Below are 16541 nucleotides of genomic sequence, written 5' to 3'. Positions count from 1 at the left end.
GTTTATGCTCCTTTCTTAGTCACTGAAGTTGCTTACAAAGAATAACTCTTTGTTATTACCACTTAAGTGCTTGTGTATCCACACTCCAACTTTGTGAAATCATCCCAGTTTCATCAGTGGGACAGATGCTGTTCTGTGAAGGTGAGTGTTTGACTTCACTTTATTATGACCTGTACTATGAGTTTAATTTGAAAGTGGAATTAGGCTGAAATGACCAGATGTCCTGGTTTAGCTGACACAGCTGGGAAAATCATAGAGTGAGTCCTCCTGGAACACATTTCTGGGCACATGAAGGAGACTAAAATGATTTGGATCAGTCAGGATGGATTTGCCAAGGGCAAATCATGCCTGACCAGCACAATTGCTATCTGTAATGAAATGGTGGATTTGTGAGTGACAGGAGAGTGTTGGATATCATTTACATCAACTTTAGCAGGGATTTCAACAGTGTCTCCCACAGTATTTTTTAATAAAATCTAGAACATTATGGTATGAGTGGGTATACGGCTAGATTAAAAATCTGTCTGGATGATCATCCTCAGAGGGTGGTGCTTAATAGGTCATAATCTGTATGGAGGCATGTGAAAAATGGAGTACTGCAGAGGCTATCCTGGGACCTGTCCTGTTTATCATCTTCATCAGTGACTTGGAGGAGCTGAATGGAGTGCACTATCAAGTTTGCAGATGACACCAAAGTGTGTGTGTGCTCTGTGTGTGTATTTGAAGGGGACAATGAGCTGCTGAAATACTTGAGGGCAGACCTGCCATTTAGAGGAACCTAGATGTTGTACAGTCTTGATCCTTGGAGGTGTTGAAGACTGGGCTCTATCAAGCCCTGAGCAATCTGGTCTCATCTCATAGATGGCCCTACTTTGAGCAGGAGGCTGGACTAGAGACCTCCTAAGGTCTCTTCTAATCTGAATTATCCTGTGATGCTGTGATCCAGTTTAAGTGGCATTCCCTGTGTTCTGGCAAAAATCTTTAGGTCACTCCAGTGTCATTTTTACTGAGGATTGAAGGCTTTATCCTCACATATGCAAAGAATGGGGTCCTGGAAAGTTAGCCATTCATGGCATAGTGCAGAGAAACACGGCTTCTGAGCTCTGTGTGACTTGTTTTGCAACCGACATAATCTTAGGTAATTGCTTTTGGCACTGACAGCTGCATCAGATGGAGTAATCTAACGTGGAGGGAATGCCTTCTCTCATGTGACCTACCATGAAAGCATGCTCCCTCTGTCTCCATAAATTAGGGCCACTTCTGAGAGTGAATTCGACTGTATTTGGAAAAGGAAACACGAAAGGGGTGACTCCCACCTATAGAGAGAAAAGGATTTACAGTAATGAAAGATGGGGAACTGTTGTGTATAAGACTATAAAACAGCATAAAATGTCCTACTAGGTGAGACCGGTGATCCGTCTAGCTCCTTATTCTGACTCACGCAGTGCCTAGAAGATGTATTGTTTTGGACGAGCATTGGAGCCTAGGCACTTTCTGTGGTCTATTCCCCTTTTGTAGCTGTTGTGTTAGGGTATTAGAGAGTACATTCGTAGCTTGTCCTTTTAGTATACATTTGTGGATTTTTGTGCAGGAATTTTCTTCTTTCTGAACTTGCTATGTTGTCTCCACAAGAGACACTGTCCAGAATTCTGCCCTTGACAGTGCTGTGTGAAGTACTTCCAGTATTTTTTAAGAGATCTTCTACTAGCCTTGAGTGCCCCAGGGTGCTGCAGTGGGGGATTTGGTGAAGAGCAGTTCTGCATTCAGGTTATCAGTTGTAATATATACATATTTTAATATTAGCATCTTTAAAATATTTAAGTTAATGATCATTTTTATTGATAAGACAGGAATATTGTCAGCTGTGGAAAGCTGAATGAGAATATTTTTGGTAAAGAGAAACATTGAAAAGTCTGCAACCTCTCAATACTGAAAGATTCTTAAATTCTAAATACTTCCACCTACAAGCTTATGTGTTAAAACACAACAGGGAAAAATAAAAAAAATAAAAAAAAAAAATCATTGTCATGGAATGCATGAGCAGCAATTTACTATCCTAGTATCAGGAATAAGAAATATCCTTTTTTTTTGTTTTGGTTTTTTTCCCCCAAAAAATTTGACTGAAACAACCTGGATAGGTACTTTGCATTATTCTAACAAATCCTACTGCAAGGAAAATAATTTTCCTATGACTGTTGAGAAGAAGCAGGAGGAGTACTGCTTCCAAATTGGAACACTTGCAAAATACAAAAAATGTAAAACCTCAGGTGATTGTAGTAATTTTGTGTCAATGGCAAGAAAGTTTAAATTCATTATTGTTACACATACTTGTCCTCATAATTTGTCACTGCTCTTCCCAGTTCATCTTAAAATGCAAACAGTGTTAAGAAATGGTAAAGTATCATCAAGAAATTTTATTTAGCCATCAGTATAGAATTTCTAAATACCATTTTAGAATGCAGAAATCAGACATTTAAGAACTTTCCTGCTCTTGGAATTTATTGTGCTACTTTCTTATGGCAGGTAGTAAAACCTGCTTGTATAGTCCATGATACTGTAGTCTTCTATAGTTATCACAGATAACGACTGAATAATGCAGTTAAGTATTTGTCCCTCACCAAAATAGCTACATCATCTGAGGACATGCATGCATTCATTTTTAACTGATAATGTATAGAAAAGGCCCTAGCTGAAATGTGGCAAACTAAAAGATTCCCAAATCTGGTCTTGATTCTTAAATTCATACTGTACTTTACAGTCATCCTCTGCTCTGATGAGACTCCACCTGGAGTACTGTGTCCAGCTCTGGAGTCTTCAGTACATTTTGTGTATAGACACAAACTGCTTTATATGTGTTGTGTACTATAAAGTGATCAGTGTGAAAACTCTGTCAAGAGTGGAATGCTGCTAATACAGCTAATAAGCTCTTCAGTAAACATGCAGAAGACCACAGTGCTATGTGTTAGTAAGCTGCTAAAATACATGTCTTTAAGTCACGTTCTTTAACTGACATTCTTCTTTACCTAACTGCTGTCCCACAGAAATGGTACAGAAAGGACTCTAGAATAAGAAAAAAAAGGGAATTAGCATTCTTTCAAATAGTTATTTGCCACCAAGTACATTGGGTATTAAAAAGAAAAACATTCAGAACAGAAGTTTGATTTCACACAACCTGGAAGGCATCGAACAGATCAATAAAAAACCTGCTGAAGTTTATTAGATAATGTCAGATACCATTTTTTGTAAAGCTGTAACAGAGACGAGTGTGTTATTTATGAACAACAGAAAAGATGTAAGGCAATATTTCTATTACGAGATTTAAGATAATATTTCTGTGCATGAAAGAAAAATGCTATTAGCAGTACTTAGGGATCTTGAGTTATAGTTATGGGTAGAATCAGAAAGACACACTTCAGCATGCCACTACTATTGACTTAAAACTAAGAATTCAAAAAACATAACATTTCTTGGAAGTTAATTTTATGTTAAACTGTATTTTTCAAAACTAAAAGAAAATAAAATCTCTTTCAGGATCATTAGACCTTCAGCAAAATAATGAGCCCAAGAAACTCTTGTGTTGTATAATGCATCCTTATTTGAAAGATGATACCCTACTCATGTTCCACTTGAAACTTCTGAATAAGAAATGAATAATGTATGTTTTCTCCTTGCCTCCTGCATAGGGCTGATTTCACTGGAAGGGCATACCAGCCATTTTGTCAATAAATACACTCTGAAAAGATCCCTCTGAAAAGAATGACAGTCTCTTTCATTTGGCTAAAAATAGTCTTCAAAAGTCTAAGCAAGTGCCAGCAATCCTGGGGTTCTCATATTACATTCTCTTCAGTAATCTTAGTAGAGCCCCTAAGTGCGCTAGCACTGTTAGGGTGTGTGATTGATGTTGGGTAATTAAAACCTTATCTGTCTGGAAACCAAGTTTGGTGAGCAGCAGTATTTATTAATGCTGATTCAGGGACCTATCAGTGTATGTGTTTGAATCTGTCTCTAGCAACAGTAGTGTAAGAGTTATTGATAGCATGGATTTATTTGATAGCTATTCTGGGCCTGGGAGTCACACACTGATGCAATTTTTGCTGGTAATAAAATGTCAGATTAAAAGAAAACAGCAGCATTCTTATTTTTAATGGTGAGTAAAACTTACTGCCTGCTGCTGCCTCTGACAACTTAAGATCAGCTTAAAGGTACATGTTAGAAAAGAATTGAGTTCCTTATACAAAGGTGCTTGTCATCTAAAATCTTGATTATATTGGAATGCCTCAGCTTCCGAAAGTATATCTTACAAGAAAGAAAATCAGTAATTGTTTTGTAGAGGAGCTAACTGAGCTAATTCTAGGGGAGTTCACTGAGCTAACGTTGTGAATTTAGTATGAAACTGAAAAATGTCCTATCCACTGATACAGTGCAGAAATGTTTGTTAAATAACTGCAGTCGTAGATGAAAAAGCGCTAGAAATGTCATAGACAGGCAATACATTTGCATACGTGTACACTCAAACATGTATATAAAAGATGTCATGAGAATGACATTCCCCGTTCATGTTGCCAGTTATTGTGCTAACACTGTTCTTTAAAAGCATTCCTCCTATTTTTACCTATTTTTATAGACACATTTTTATTTTCTGATCTTCTGAATTACATGTAAGATCATCTGGATTACATACTCAGATATTTTGGTTCAGAATCCTGAAAAATAAAAGAAAAACCCATTTTGTATTTCATAATAACAGCTTGCTAGTCAAGAATTTGGCATGTCTATCAATTTTTTGAGGTTAAAAATATAGACATGTATGTAACAGTTTGGAGTTAACACACTGCTGAAATGAATTTAGGCCTCACAGGGTATCTTCATAATTTTTTTTTTTTTTTTTTTTCCCATTTCTTTAGGTCATGTTTAAGATTTTGTTCATAGCCACTACAATCAGAGACTTGAACAAGGAATTGCAGATATTTTCTGACTTTGTTAGAGGTTTGGTTTTGTTTGTATGTTTGTTTGGTTATTTTTTTTTTTTTTTATGCTATTTCATGTCCTTGTTTGTGTTTAAATTGCAGATAACAAGTCCAGTCCATAGTAGTGAAAGTTAAGTACGTTTTACCTACTTTGATATTCTCTGCATTGACTTAACCTTCATATTAATATGCGATCCTTGTAACTAAATGTATCCTAAAGCTTTAAGAATGTGATCATGCTTCAGCATTTGTCTTTGGAGACATTAATAGGGTTATTGAGCAACAAAATGATAATCAGCAGTTTTAGAGGTCGTTCATTATACACTGTATAAATATTTCATAAATTCCCCACTGTTTACAGATAGGAATACTCTAAAAAGAAATGGCAAATGTTCACTATCTAATGCAGCTGATCTAGTTGCATTGTTTTTTTAGGGAGCTATCTATATGTTTATGCAAATTCTGACCTCTACATGACATAGTTTCATAGCATGGTCCAGCAGAATGTGTCATGGTAGAAGCTCCAGGGGTCACTGGATTCAAGTTCATCTGCACTGTTAAAAAGAGATTTGAATTAAATTAAAATATTTGAACTGAAGTATTATAAATTAAAACATTCCAAATATCCTTAAATTAGTAAATCTTCTCGCATCATCTTTTGTGGTTTTTAGGTATTTATATTTGGATATACAGTGGATGTAGAGTCATATAATTGTCAAAAAATAATGTCTGTTTTGGAATTTAACTGTTTAAATATTGGCATGAAGCCTAAGCATTTGGCAGAGCGACTGGTTGTATACACGGAATTGCAAGTACACCTTGAGGGACCTTTTGTGATCTGATATCCAGATGCTAACTTTGTCCTGGCTGCATTTAAGACTGGGACATAGGTGTCTATAATTCCCTGCCTTCCTTTAGTGTATAAATAGGAAAGAAGGTGTGATGTCTTCTAATTAGCTACTCAGTCTGGACTATAAATACCAGAGACTACACCTGCTGTGGAGTACATACTCAACTTGAACCACGTACAAGGCTGTAGTGCAGTAGGATAAATCAAGACAAAGAAATGCTTCCTAAATCAGCTGACAGCTCTGCTAATGGGGGAGTCTGTGGGGTCTTTCTGCCAGTTTTGAAGCCCTGTAGAAAAATGAGGACTAAATCTTTTCCTGGTTTCCTGAACTTGTCATTTGGATTTGCACTGCAGAATGCTTGAGAGCTGAGTATTTCAGTATAGCAAAAAGTGAAGTCTGGCAAAATACCCCAAACCAACCAAAATACAACAACAGCAAAGTTCCAAACTAACCTATCTGCATTTTCATCTCAGTTGTATCGTAGAGCACATTGGGACCTGACCACTAGATGTTGTGTGTCTCCTACTTTCAGTGTATTTAAAACTTACTCTTCTAAGAAGGAAAAAATGCTAATGTATTGAGTAAATAGTTAAATAATAAGGATTTATGTTTTGGAGAGAGAAACAAAACTTACTCTGGTAAGCTGTTTTTTTGGCAGGCTCCAGAGATATAGATAATTTCACATAAGACATAATGCAGCCTAATTAATTCTAATTTTAATAGTTTTCTAAGCAACTGCACTTTTGCTATGATAAATGTATTCTCCAGCTCATAATGGAAATGAGCTAGGCAGCTATGTGTGGCATAAGAAATACTATTCAGTCCACTGCGCATGTGATCAGGGCAGTAGTTTATTAAGACCTATAGTAGTATTAAATATTGTCATAGAAATAACTATTGCTCCATCAACAGATGTCAGTTTTTATGTTCTTAAATCAAATTTTTCCATATCCCAAGACCTTAAAAATCACTGTAGCTTCTAGAGCTGAAATGAAGACAGAATAATCCGTAGAAGTGTAATGCACAGATAGACTGTAATTTTTTTTCAGTGGACAGGTTTGTAAAAAATATAAAATCCACTGATACGCCTTCACCAGCAAAAATATTCTTAGTTGTATACAGAGGTTGTAATGGTGAGGAGTTATTTAATTCTGTATATACTGCTCTATATTTAGGAAAATTAACAGTGAAGGTCGATGGAGATTAGAGATGCATCCTAGAGTTTTTAGTAGAGTTATTTGCTTGAGTCTGTTCAGCTGCATATTGTTCAGTAACTGGCCATTTTGAGTCAAATTACCTACCTAAATGAGCTGAGCAAATGCTGGCTCAATTTAGTTACATACTATGAAATTTGTACATTGAGTTATTCATTTTAGTGAATAGTTTGCTGAATACTAGCATTCAAATAGCATTTACCATTACCTTGTTAATAGGCCTTACTGCTTTAAATCTACTAAGAATGCAAATAAATGATAATTCTGCACTCATTAAGGAAATCTCCAGTGGCTTACTTTGGTTAAATGCTCCAACAGGCATGTTTAGCACTTCTTTGGGGTTGGTGAAATTCCAAAAATCTGTAAATTAAAGTTCTGTGGAGTGCTATAAAATATGCATAATGAAGCCCTGGATGGAAATTAAGAAGATTTATATGGCAGCATTCTGCTTACGTTATTCAATCTGAATGCTTCACAGGTTTTTATGAAGCAAATAAACTGTTCTTTTTCTTGAAATTCATTTTGAATGGTCACCATGGATTCATTGTTACATTACTTAGTTCACACATTAAAGACTGAATTGTTCTTTTTAATCTGTATATCATACTGAAGTTTTATTGTGCAGTACTTTTGAAGCCTAGGTACTCCATTTGTAGTAGCAGTACACTGAAGTTGCCTATATACGTAAGTAAAGTAGAGCTGAAAACAATGTTTATGAATATTCTTCAAACTTCTGTATTCACTTGAGTCTTGCTTATGATTCCCATTATTCATAGCCAGTGAACATTAATGGGAAAAAAAAAAAAAAAAAGGGTTTGTTTCCAAGAGTCTTTAAATATTCTTTATGGAAAATAAATACAAATTCTCATGTAAACTAGAACCTCACATGATTTTTTTGTGTGGCTTACAGAAGGAAAGAAGCTAAAACATCAAGTTTCTGTTCAGCTGCCACCCAGAGCTGTGGATCTGACAAAGAAATCCCATCAGGGCTTTGGGTGTATCTGTACCCTAAAAAAGGGAAAAAGCATCAAGAAAAAGACCCTGAGGTGCAGTTGCATTCTGGGCATCTTGCTGCTGTGGAATTGTTTAGTTCAGGAAAATACTGTCTTCCACTCTGGAGGATCGGTATTTTAACAAATCACTGGCAATTCACTTCTAGATGAGCTAAACTAAACGGTGGTCAGGATATTTCAGATTTGCTCTGAAACAGAATTATTTTGATTATATCCTTAATCTTGTAGTCTTACTAAACTAAGAAATAAAAATCAACCACAGAATTTTACTTTTAGGGTCTACACGCATGTCATTATATATCTGTACCATTTTTAGAATAAAGACCTAGTATAGAACAAACTGACTGTGGCTTCTAATTCTTTAATTTCTGCTTAGTATTTTTATTTCTTTTAAGATGAAGAAACTCATGCTGTGGAATTCTGAAACCAGTGGTATGGAATAATGCAATCAAAACTAAACTCAAGAAATTAAAAAATAAAATTTAAAAAAATAGCAAGCATGTTGATAAACCAAATATTGAAAATACAATAAAAAATTTGAATGGTTGCTTTTTGAGTTTTTAATTATTCAAAAATAATTTGAAAAAAAAATTTTTTTAGTTTATTTTGGTGTAACTGAGGGATTTCCAGAATTTCACAGCTATACTATAATATTTTCTAGCATTTTATCAATCTGTTTTATTGCACTATATTAAATATAGATCAGGTCTAATTTGCAGTGTATGTTCAACATAACCATTCCTGGAATACTTTACAATTTTGATTTTTTTTTACTCATTGTGTTAAATGCACTATGCAACTAAAACACTGTTGTATTATACTTAATTCAATTTGAAAGCCAGGGATTATAAAATGCCTTTGGAAATTAGAGCCAGCTCGAATTGTTAAACTGTGTTTTGTAATGAAGAATAGAGGAACCGATTAGTATTTGAGCTTTTGGATCACGTTACGCTATGATGATAGAGTACATCTAGAAACAGTTAAGACAGTGGTAAATATGAGAACACAGAGCTTAACTGAAGGATACTTTTGTAAGAAACACTGCATGTAGAGCACTTCAGATTCAGAGTGGAAACCCAAACAATTAAAGATGAATGAGATAAAACCATTTAAAATGGAATAGCTATACATACATTTGCATACTCATTCAGAAATAAGTAATGGATTCTCTTAGAGGAATTAGTAAGGGGCAAAATCAAAATAGGTGTTTAGTGGCATGAACTACAGGGTCCAAATGGGTTTAATCCTGCATTCCATCATAAAGAGTATTGTGACTTCAGAAAGTGGCACTCAGAGTCAGTGGTTTCTGGCATGATTTCAGAACTGTTAGAAACTAGAGTATACAGAAATTGATAGCAGGGTTGCACCCTGGTGGTATACAAGGGTATGGCCAAGAGGTATGGCCAAGGAATGGAGGACACTGTATTAATTGAGAAGACCTTATGTGAGACAGATTTCTGAATCTGTTTTTATTGACAGGGCTATAATCTTCCTCCTCCAAAGATTTCATGTAGAAATAAAACCAGAGGCAGAACATGATTTAGATTTCACAATTTTAGGATTTAAGTTTGTAGATTGCAACACACACCCCCACCCCCAATTAATGAACTACAATGTGAGCATTATAACAAGAACAACTAACGCGAGCAGATACCACTTTACTTCAGTGGGATAAAGATACAACTGAACTATGCCAGCTTCACAAATTTCTGAAAGGTTCCTAAAAGTTCAGGTCCACAAACTACATCTGGCTTATATATGCCAAACAGGAGACTAATTTAAAATAAACGTCTGTCTGAAATTAGTGGTCATATTCAAACTAAGACTTTCCAAAATGAGAAGAAATTAGTAAACATTAGTATTTGCTTAAAATTCACATCTTTCCGCAGTGTTCTGCTGTAATTACAGGTTGACATCAGAGTGTGACAACAGAAAGACCAAACATCTCTCTCTGTGCAAGTTAGACAGGAATATTAAGAAGTGGTTTGTGTCTCTGAATGCATAAGAGCTTAGATGTTGACAGACTTTATATTGCTAAGAGGGGTGGCAGAAGAAAATATTGTTCAATACACTGATTGCTTTGACACGCACTGTAGATAATAAAACTTACTGAAAGGCAAAGTTTATTACCTCTGTACAGAGCTAATAAACTTAATTTGTGGGGTTGAGGTTTACAGGCTTATAGAGTGGCTGGGTTTGTAAGGGACCTCTGGACGTCATCTTGTCCATCTCCTGTGCTTAAGGAGGGTCACCTCGAGTCCAGGACCATGTCTAGATGGTTTTTCCATCTCCAAGGATGGAAACTCCACAGCCTCCCTGGGCAACCTGCTTGAGCTCAGTGCCAGTGCTCAGTCACCTGTATGGTGAAAAGTGTTTCCTGCTGTTCAGACAGAAGCTCCTGTATTTCAGTTTGTGACCCTTGTCTCTTGTCCTGTCACTTGGCACCACTGAAAAAAGCCTGGCTCTGTCTTCTTTGTGCTGTTTAAAATCTTCCCTGAGCCTGCTCCAGGCTGAACAGACCTAGCCCTCTCAGCCTTTCTTTATAGGAGAGATGCTCCAGCCCCTTCGTCATCTTCATGGCCCTTCAGTGGAATCTCTGCAGTATCTCCATGTCTCTCTTGTACTGAGGGGTGCATAAGTAGACACAGCACTCCAGCTGTGACCTCATCAGTGCAGAGTAGAGGAGAAGGCTCTCCTCCCTTTACCTGCTAGCAACTAATGCAGCCCAGGATATCATTTGCTGCCTTTTTGGCAAAGGCACATTTCCGGCTCATGTTCCACATGCTGTCCACCAAGACTCCCAAGTCCTTTTCTGCAAACCTGCTTTCCTGCTGGGCTGCCCGCAGCATATGCTGGTGCCTGGGGCTGTTCCTCCCCAGGGTCCTAGGTTAATATTTCTGCCAAATGCTATACTCCTAAAAGTGAATACATGAGGCTCTTTGAGCTCTTTGCATTGATCTCTGCTGCATGCTGTTGACGTTCCTCATATGGAAAGAGGCAGAAACTAAGCACAGATCCATGTATTAGCAGATTATGCTAACAACTATAATTAACAGTTTTGTTACATATTGTTATTAATGATGTTAATACATTGGCACACATGAACAATCAGTTACAAACACGTTTTTGTCACTGTTTCATCAAGCCGCCCCAGAAGAAAATTTAACATAATGCTGAAAACAGCTTTTAAAACTTGTCAGTATTGAGGCTGCTCATGTTGTTGTATTCAGATAGTGTAGCGATAGCACCAGGAGATAACTTTTCTAAAATGCCCTACTGTAAATGAGGACAGTGCATGTGTTTTCAAAGATACTTATCTTGCTTAGTGGCATATATTAGAAGCAGATCGTTGGCCTTTGGATATGAGAAAAGCATATAGTTTTTTGTGTGTGCAAGGCTGTCAGCATAGATCTGATTATTTCTTTTATACGCAGTGACCCTGATATCCCCCTTCAGTCTCAAGGATGAACCTGTTTTCAACGTTCTGTTCACCTCTGGTGAATTTCTAAGTGACCAAACCCATGGATCTCTATACCATTTAGTTTCTCTGTTCTCACCAAGTTCTCTGTACAGTGGAACAGGGCACAATTTTAGCAGTGCTAAAATCACAAATTTTAGCAGTCACTAAGATTGGTTTTAGTGACTCAGGGTATAGTGAAGGAAGGCTGAATTTCTTTGGTGTTTTGTAGCAGGTACTGATTTTCACCTTCCCTTATTTATATCAGAGACTGACATTAAGACAGTAGATGTCAAACAAGGAAATAGATTCAGTGATTTGCGTGCACTCCAAGCTTCCTAGATTTAATTTGGAAGGGAACTCTGGCAGGCACCTGGTCAAACCTCCTGCTAAAAGCTGAGTCAAGTGACATGGGTTTCTCAGGGGTCATAGTCAAGTTTTGAATACTTCCAAGAATTGAGATTCCACAGTTTCGTGTAACCTGTTCCAGTGTTTCACCACCCTCATTGGGAAATGTTTTTTCCTCTCTGGAGTGGAAAAATGAAAATCACCCATGGCAGAGTTCAGACTTACATATACATACATGCATGCTTTCATAGAATTCATTATGGCTGGATTGCAGTATTACATTCAAACATAATCAGAGGAAAGCTTATTTAGTGTGCAGCACTAGAAACAATGCCCAAACTAGACTATAGCATTGGTCAGTTCCTCAGTGCTAGTAGAGCTTAGAAGGGGTCTTCTCAACATAGTAAGTATGCAATTATTTTAAATTCAAGCAGTTATGGTCATTATTGTGTATTAGCCAGCCAGCTGTGTATGTATCATAGTCTCTGGAATTTTTGCTCTGATGGTTAGCACATTTGAAAGCCACACTCATTTTTATTACTACCCATGCTAGTAAGATTAGGTTGCACAACTATTTGAGGAAATCATAGAATCACAGAATGGTTTGAGTTGGAAGGGACCTTCGAGATCATCTAGTTCCTACCCCCTTACCATGGGCAGTGACACCTTCCACTAGACCAGGTTGCTCAAAGCCCCCTCCAACCTGGCCTTGATCACTTTGTTTACTAATACACGTATAACAATTACATGTACTTGTAACCCTGCATAATCAGGCAGGTGAGGTGTCTTATAAAATGAGACTCATAACTTGTGATCTTATTCCAGATGAAACAGATTTTTTTGGTATTAGAATGCTAAATACATTGTTTAATTAAAAATGTTTCCCCGTTGATGTTTAAAATTCTTAAACAGAGCTTAATATTGGCATTTTACTGAAACTGAAATATCAAAAAACTGTGACAGCATTTTTGATTTGTAAATGAAGCATCTTCTATCTCTGTAAAAGGCTGCCTGACTTTCTTGTAGGCGTTCTAGATGCAAGGGGTTTTCTTTCGTTGTTCCATCTGTTTATTTTAACTTCTGCGTTTTTTTTTGTTTGGGTTTGTTTTTTTGGTGGGGGGGAGAGGTTGTGGGATTTTTTTACGCTGTTGCCTGCCATTTGTATAAATCTGCCAGCTAATGGAGTGCTACAAGCTCTCCTTTCTGTGGGTACTCATCTGCTGGTAGCTAACATTTTGAATATTCATTATTCAGCATCAGGTAAGTCCCCTGGACAATTCTTTGGTTCATCACTTGGCAAGTAAATGCCATTTATATCACCTAGGTTTTTTTGGTTTGTTTTGGATTTTCTATCTTTACTGTCCTTCCTCTTGCATGGCCTCTTAACTGTTTGAGAACCCTGATATAGTTTATTGAATCAGGACAGATATGTGCAGCAAACCAGAAGATATTCAGCAATTAATCGATTATGAAGGGGCTCAAATTATCTGGTTGCCGGAGGGAAATACTGTATTCACCCAGAACAGACACAAGCTGTTGTGCTTTGAAGATTTACAGGAAGAGAATGATACGGAAGGTTTTGATTAAGGGACCAAGGGCAGATGCTGCTTGAGTAATGGGATTTGTGCCACTCTATTATGTGCAAAATTCAAAACTCCAGATAACATATGACTTTTGTAATTATCCTTTTAATGAAAACTATAGTATATATCTCTGAACACAAATCCTGCTAAGTAAACTCAGGAGAATTGGTTCACTGTACAGTTGCATTCCAATTATTATGGAAAAATAACTAAGCAGAAGGAATCAAGCCATCACAACACTATGAAATTTTACAGTAATGACATTATCAAGTACTTTTTTGTTTCAGTGCTGGGTTTCTTAATTTTTCTGCCTGCATTATATGAGAATAAGAACAAACAATACAAATTTTTGTAGCAACACTGTCTTTCAGCCAAGTACTTAAACGGATTTTGCAAGCATTGACTGATCAAGTCTCACAGTTACTGTGGTACTGGAACAAAGCACCGGTGTCCTTAAGTCACACCTGCCTTTCTTAAAAATTAATTACAGAAAATGCAAGGTTTAAGAATAGTGAGAAAAGCAAAGCTTGGTTTCATGAAAATGTATTTAGTAGGAAGGTAGCTATTAACTGTATTTTAACAACTACTAGAAGGTTAATCACCTCCCTGAGAATAGCTGCATAGTTTAAAACCTGGTTTACCAGTTCCTGGACAGAGTTAGTTATGAACATTTAAGAGACACTTGGAATGAAATTTGAAACTGCTTTTCATTCTTATTTTAACCAGCTACCTCACCAGAGCAAGCTATTAGTTATTACATTAATCCATAAGAATGTAGAACTTTGTTATTTTGAAATCTGTTGCATTTTTGGAAGTGGCATAAATGATGAAGTGTAGAATATGAATAGTATTATTAACTGCACTAGTAATAATAACTTAACATCTTATAAAATGTATTTATTCATACTACGGCCTATTGCATTATTCCCATTAAGAAGGATTTGTATTGGAATATCAGATATTCAGTAACATAATTTTATTGGCATAAAGAGTTCAAGAATCTTTGTTTTCAAGCAGTGTAAGGGAAAATGTATTATACTGTACCTCAGGTTTTTTATGCTGGCACTGAGTTTGTGCATGTGCTTTTCCATGCTGAATCAGAAAGAAAATGTTCTGACCTATCACGTCTGTTTTGCAGTTCTCTATATTATATTCATTTTTATGGTTTATAACTTTCATTTTTATGTTGCTTCATTATTCACAGGTCTGTATCCCCTACCCAAATCAAAAGAAACTTTTTATTTACTTAATAGTTTTAGTTGATTAGTAGACGGGAAATATGATAAGCAAAGTCTTTTAACAGGGTCACTGTATTTGGGCAGATAGATGGGTTAATTCCTAGCTATAAGTTTTCCTTTGAGCATCATAAAAAAACCCAAATCCTATTACACGTTTCAAACAAAATCATTCACTTTTAGTCATTATCAGCTGTCATCGTTGTATGTATGTAATGTACATCCATTGTGTATATATATATCTATACACACACACTCTCCTTAATATACCAGTGATTTTAATTGCTGAGATTCCTATATTCGCCATTGCTGTGGCTGATTTTACATTTTAGAACATAAGGTCCATTTTAAAGGAATATTTGATTGCTCAAAGATGTTGAAGTTTCTTCATCCTTTAATCCAGTGCGATTAAAGTGAAGGTACTTGAATAAGCATATTTGACATCCCCCAAATACTTTTCCATTTACATATAAGTTATTAGATTACCAAGCAAAGACCTTGAATTAAATTACAAGCAGAAGGTGCAATCTCAAATATCAGGGCAACATGAAATTTGCTGAAAGTACTGTTTCCAGACAGTACAGTAATGGACAATTATGAGTCACTTGAAGAGAGGGACTCAGGATGTCTACTCAAATGAAGAGATTGCCTAACAAGAGTGTATTCTCAGAAGGATTTTGCTATGTAGTAGGAAATTACCATATGCAGCAACAATAGGAAATTAAACTCATTGTAGTATACATAGAGTAACATATTTACATATACAGTCATTCCTTGTTTGCCTTGGAGAAGAATAAGTAAGCTGTCTTTCTGGATTTTACTAATGTGACCAATACTTCGTATATGATGCAAATAAATTCTGTGTGCATGGATGTTTTTCAACAAGATGGCAAAACCAGAAGGTACTAGCATTCCAGATGTCCGAGAACTTATGCAAATTAAACTGCAGTCACTTTTGGAAGGTGGGCAAAGTATATGTTAGACATTTTAAAATAATAAAATACTAGAGGGTAAAAAAAAAAAATAAAAAAGCTTGCCGGCAAGTTATATAAACCAGATATAGTATCTTAGCTGTAGTGAAATAAACTAAAAAATTCTCATTTAACTTTTGAGGGGTTTTTTCCCCAAATTTTTCCTACTAGTAGCTTGAGAGAAAAAAGTAAAGGTATGTCAGTTGGCAAGGTAACCTGTCCCCAGCTTACCTTCTGAGTGACAGAAAGCACAAACTGAATTTGCTCTAAGAAAATTAGGACTTCGTAGGAGTGAAGAGTGCCAGCAGATCATACTTGGAGCACTTGCAAAATAAATAGCTGGTTAGGGTGTCAGGCTTTAGAGAAGAGCAAGATCTACTTTTCCAGTGCTTCTCATAATGGAGATGATAGTCTATCAAGCGTGAAGAGTTTAGCTTCTTCCCCCATGCCTGTACAGATTGCAGTGGTCGTTAAGGAAGGCAACAGAGTACACGCAGCTTCTCACCAGCAATAGCGTCACTAATTCTCTACACTCTGGCTCAATCACTTTCCATTTGTGCAAGTGGGTGCATGTGGGAATCTTACAGAGAGGCTAAATAAAGTCATAAATTAAGAAAAGAGATTTTTTCCCTCATGCACATCCTTCAAGTCTCTCTATTTTAGTAGGGAAGGTAAGGAAGAAACAGAAAAAACCTCCAAATGCTAACACATTTTAAGTCTTGATTTTCGATTATTACAGCGTGTGTTTGCAGCAGATCTGATTCCAAAACTACAGAGATTCATTCCAGCTGTTTTCATGGCTCCCCATTTCCTTATTTTATGCTGTTTCTGTGGTTTTTGTTGTACAATAAGTATCAACCATTTTTGATAAAGTACTAGCTTGACAAATATAGTGGTGAATG

Source organism: Strigops habroptila, chromosome 7 (genome assembly GCF_004027225.2).
Source record: "Strigops habroptila isolate Jane chromosome 7, bStrHab1.2.pri, whole genome shotgun sequence".
NCBI lineage: Eukaryota > Metazoa > Chordata > Aves > Psittaciformes > Psittacidae > Strigops > Strigops habroptila.
Note: the sequence above shows the minus strand (reverse complement) of the source record.